This window comes from Mytilus edulis, chromosome 11 (genome assembly GCF_963676685.1).
Source record: "Mytilus edulis chromosome 11, xbMytEdul2.2, whole genome shotgun sequence".
Taxonomy (NCBI): domain Eukaryota; kingdom Metazoa; phylum Mollusca; class Bivalvia; order Mytilida; family Mytilidae; genus Mytilus; species Mytilus edulis.
The window spans coordinates 9953622-9959689 of NC_092354.1; positions in this window are offsets into that span (position 1 = coordinate 9953622).

The window sequence follows — 6068 nt, forward strand, 5'->3', positions numbered from 1 at the left end:
TCGAAAATTATACATGAGGCTCCTCATGGGGGTGTCGAAGTAATCACATAATTACAAATGTTTTGCAAATATAATCATAAATTATGATAAGGCTCATACATGGGAGCAAATTCTTGTTACTAAATTTTACGTTTGTTCTTATAAAGAGAACGTGTCGATACTTTGAACGTGACGTAACATAATAAACAAATAGGGTCTATGTCGAAATAAATCCTTAATTTACACACAGGGGTTTGTTACAATTTACTATCAATACGAACCCCTGAAAAAAATGTCATAATGTTTGAACCGACGTTGATAAGTTTGACCCGAGCTTATCAAGTCAACTCCCGGTTGCTGTTGAAACTAAGAAAACACTTCTAAAAGTCGCCAAATACAGCCCGATAAATCGATTATCAGGTTATCTGCATATTGATTTTATATTATCAGCTGCTCGACCCAACCAAGGACGTATAATGTACGTCCTTGACCCAACTTAAAGACTTTTTTCATCTCGTTCGCTTCGCTCACTCGATAAAAAGCTTCATTGTGTGACTCGTAGCTGATATTTTACATTATAAATCATATACTTAGACTAAATAACATATAAATTTTACCGTATGATAATAGCATTTAATTGACGTAAATTCCATATTTTTCGAATTGGTGCTTAGCGGGCTGATATGAAAAGTTTATCACATGCTTCGATTGTTATCACATGCCTTTCCGTAACGTTATCACATGGCATTCCGGTAATACTCGGCAAATTCCGGAAAATACACCTCAATGCTACGTTTTCAGTGAAAAACATTACATGCAGATAACCTGATTATCTCGTTCCCTCAAGAACGTCTGATAGACGTTATATTTTATAAATTATTTTCAGTGAGGCTAAGTTAAAACATTGATAATTTAAGTACCGATTATTCGATTCGTCGGATTATATTTATCTACGGTTTGCATGATGGAAAAGTGCGTTTCTTAATTCTCAAGAAAACTGCCGGATAAGTAATTTCCGTTGATAATTTCGGGTCAAAATTCAGTATCAGCGTCGGCGGGTAATATGTCTGTACGGTACGGTGGCAGAATGCGGCCATGAAAGAAAAACAATTTATGTTGTTCACTCAAGATACTATGTCGTTCCCTCAAGATGCTATGTAGTTCCCACAAGATAGTTATCTCGTTCCCTCAAGATACTATGTCGCTCCCACAAGATAGTTATCTCGTTCCCACAAGATGCTATGTCGTTCCCTCAAGATACTATTTTTTCCCCTCAAGATGATATGTCGTTCCCTCAAGAGGCTATGTTGTTCCCTCACGATAGTTATCTCGTTCCCTTAACATAGCAATACAATTATATTAATATATTCTTTACATAGTATCTTGAGGGAACGACATAGCATCTTGAGGGAACAACATAGCATCTTGAGGGAACGACATAGTATCTTGAGGGAACAACGTAATATCTTGAGGGAACATCATGATATCTTGAGGGAACGACATATCATCTTGAGGGAACGACATATTATCTTGAGGGAACGAGATAACTATCTTGTGGAAACGACATAGTATCTCAGTTGTGGGAACGACATAGTATATTGAGGGAACGACATAGCATCTTGAGGGAACGAGTTAACTATCTTGTGGGAACGACATAGCATCTTGAGCGAACGACATAGTATCTTGAGGGAACAACATAAAAAAAAAATTCTTTCATGGCCCCATTCTGCCACCGTACGTATTTGGCGTCTCAAAACAGTGCTAACAGAGCAAAACCTGGGACAGTATTAAGTAAAACCGGCGAGACATTTCAGTATGTGCATTCTTGTTTGATCGAATTTGTGGAATAAGAAAACTCTCTAATCAACCCCTAAAAAGACACATAAATGATCCGCCCTCACTATTGTTGAAAATGCTAGAAGTGTGGCATATATAGAATTGAGAATGGAAACGGGTAATGTGTCAAATTCAAAGAGTTAACAATCCGACCAAAGAACAATAAACAGCCGAAGGCCACCAAAGGGTCTTTAATAGGGCGAGAAAATCCCGCACCCGGAGGTGTGCTTCAGCTGCATGGCCTCAAACAAAAATATGTACTAGCTTAGTGATAATGAGGTGATAATGGACGCCATATGAAACTCCAAAATATATATATAAAAGAAATTAAAATTGAAAATCACACAAGACTCCTGACTTGGGACAGGTGCAAAATTGCGACAGGGTTTAACATGTTTTTTTAGATGTCAACCCTCCCCTATAAGTACCTCTAACCAATGTAGAAAAACAAATCCACAGTAATATGTACCCATAGCTATCTTTAGTTAGTTGAGTTACTCTGTTTATCTAGTGTAAACTAGTAAGTTGAGTTACTCTGTTTCTCTAGTGTAAACTAGTAAGTTGAGTTAATCTGTTTCTCTAGTGTAAACTAGTAAGTTGAGTTACTCTGTTTCTCTAGTGTAAACTAGTAAGTTGAGTTACTCTGTTTCTCTAGTGTAAACTAGTAAGTTGAGTTACTCTGATTCTCTAGTGTAATCTAGTAAGTTGAGTTACTCTGTTTCTCTAGTTACTCTGTTTCTCTAGTGTAAACTAATAAGTTGAGTTTCTCTGTTTCTCTAGTGTAAACTAGTAAGTTGAGTTACTCTGTTTCTCTAGTGTAAACTAGTAAGTTGAAGTTACTCTGTATCTCTAGTGTAAACTAGTAAGTTGAGTTACTCTGTTTCTCTAGTGTAAACTAGTAAGTTGAGTTACTCTGTTTCTCTAGTGTAAACTAGTATAAGTTGAGTTATTCTGTTTCTCTAGTGTACACTAGTATAAGTTGAGTTACTCTGTTTCTCTAGTGTACACTAGTATAAGTTGAGTTACTTAGTTTCTCTAGTGTACACTAGTATAAGTTGAGTTACTCTGTTTCTCTAGTGTAAACTAGTAAGTTGAGTAACTCTGTTTCTCTAGTGTAAACTAGTAAGTTGAGTTACTCTGTTTCTCTAGTGTAAACTGTACGCTGACAGTCAGTTGAACCATATACAGAAGCTGTACAAAGTCAGTATTATGACAGTTGTTATCCATTTGTTTGATGTTTGATTCTAATGTTTGACCTTTTGGTTTTGACATTTGATTAGGGACTTTCCGTTTTGAATGTTCAGTATTTGTGTTATTTAACTTTTAGTTATAACTAGCATTAAACTGTCTTCACCCTTAGCCACTAGTCCGATACCCCATACCGTTGAAGTAAAAATAGATTCGGACTCCCTGATTCGGACTAGTGAGTTTTTGCAAAACTTTATAAAAAATGTTTGAATATTGGTCTTCAGACTAGTAATCAGAAAAGTTTTAGTTAAGACTGTCATTGTTAATTTTGTGATGGAAGTATATCGTAGAACTGGAGTTACACCTTTCTTTCCGTATAATATTTATTAGAATTCAGAACACTTCAGATGTGCAGCACTCTCAATTTATATGTTTTTGATAATGTTACTGCAGATCACATGATGTAAACATGGTATGGTATCACTATGGCATGCATTCTATCGAAACTTGCTATACCACGTTTAATAAATTAACACCAAATATAAAAAAAGAAGATGTGGTAGGTCACCGTTCCGGCCTTCAACAATGAGCAAAGCCCATACCGCATAGTCAGATATAAAAGGCCCCGAAATGACAATGTAAAACAATTCAAACTAGAAAACTAACAGCGTTTGGCGTCTTGAATTATCTTCACAGTAACGCTCAAAACAAAACATTTGGAAGCCAATAATGTAATGATAGGTCTATATTCTAAAAGATCCCTACCCCAAAAAAATTTTGTAAGGATAGACAATTTCATTTTTTGTAAGTTGCATTTGGTTTTAGCTTTGTGTCGATCTGATAAGTTCAGCCTTTCAAACTGATGTTAAAGGTTTGTACATATATTACATATTGGTTAGATAATTGTGAACGTGGATTAAAGAAACACACAGCAATACGCACAGCAAAACTCAGCTTTAAAGAAGTTTGGGTCCGATGTTAGCATAGGTAACAGAAGAAACCAAGTCAAATGATGATGATCAACATAAATTAACAAAATGACAGTAATCAACATTAATTGATAAGATAATTAAATATATAGAGGATATAATGTTTGTATAAGTGCATGGGATTTCAACTAGTAATATAAGTTTTCTAAATGAGGCTGTATCTCAAACAATCGTTTTATGAATCTCATCAGTCTGTCCAATTTGAATCATTACAATGTACCCCTAGGCTAAGGATTTCTTTAATACATTAAAATTACGTGTTATTTATAAAAAATAACAAGATGTGCATGGTTGCTAATGAAAGAACCCTCCTTTAGGGACATGCTATAAAAGTTTACAACTATAGGTCACCTTCAACAATGAGCAAACCACATACCGCGTAGTCATGCAGCTATAAAAGGCACAGAATTGACAAATGTAAAACATTTCAAACGAGAAAACCACCGACATGATTAAACTACAAAATAATGAACGAAAAACATATACTTTGGTTCGTTTGAAATATGATCAGAATATCTTGATAGAATTCCTTATAGTATAATTAAGTAGTCTTTTTATCAACCAATCATAAGCTGTAAAATTCGACAGTAGCTTTTTTGCCAGCTCTGCCGAATAAAATATCTTTACTATTCAAGCCGGTAAAATAACATATTTCTATAGAAATGACTATTTTACTGCACTGACCGAAATATAATTAATTTGTTATTTTGTAGGTTCTTTGTGAATGAAATTTGATAATTGCTTTTGAAAAGTACTACGAAAATGTGGACATATAAGAATCAAATAACATACCCATGATATCGAGAAAAAAAAACATCCACCATTTTTTAGATACATATACATATATAATCGATAAAAAAACACATGTATCGGTCAAAGTGAAAATAAAAATTTATAACCAGAAAAAAATATTGCACATCCACTTAATAAAATTGCAATAAAATCATATCAAAACATCTGCAGTTAAAGTGAAATTATTTCTGAAATCAGTCCGTGACAATCTTATACTACATGTATGTATATTAAGAATAAACTCTCATTTTTTTTAACTGTGTTTAAAAAAAACATAAATTAAAAATCTCATCCCATCATAAATTTGAAGAAAAAAAAATATAACAAAATGAATCACAAAGCTTCAAAAATGTTTAAATTGAATTTGCTTTTGAAATACATACGGTAGTGACAATAGAGTTCGTATATATGCACACAAAAACATGACAGTTTTTAACTTGGCCTCCGCCAATCTAATTAAAAACCGATCTCTCATCGCTCTTGTTTCTGATATGTCGCCCACGCGACTGTGTCAGCTTGAATTAAGTTATTTTCACAGTGGCGGATCTAGAAATTTTCATAAGTGGGGGCCCACTGGCTGCCTAAGAGGGGCCCGATTTCGTCAAGCTTCAGTGATTCCCTATATTAGCAAACAAATTTTTTCTCAAAAGGGGGGGGGGGGGTCCCTGCCCCTCCCCCCAAAAAAATCCGCCTCTGTTTCATCAGATCAGGCAAAATAGCTTTCAAAAATCCACCCAATAAAAAAAATATAAAAAAATATGACACGTTAACGATAAATAAAAACATATTTTATTATATTTTTTTTTATTGGGTGGATTTTTGAAAGCTATTTTGGCCGCGGCTCTGATGAAAATAACTTAATTCAAGCTGGCACAGTAGCATATTTCTATAGAAATGATAGTTCACCGGCAAGGGATATTTTGAGGGCACTGTTGTAAAGAATGGTAACGTTACTCGTCAATTTCCTGGTTTAGATTACAAAATTGACAAATCTTTTCACAATATCGTTTTTCAAAGTTTCCTGTTTCTACATCCTTGGTCAAAGGGAGATAATCATTTTTTATGTTTATTGCGCCAAAACTGAACAAGTTAAAAAAATAATGTCGATATATGTCATATTATTTTTTTAATAATGCTAAAATATGTTATCACACTAAAAATACACTTTGCGAGGTCAAAATTCTTTATCATATGTGTGTGTGATCCTAAATTATCCCCAAAATTGAAAATGACAAATATGTTGCAATGCTTCTTTTCTTTTTCGAACATTTTATATGAACAAAA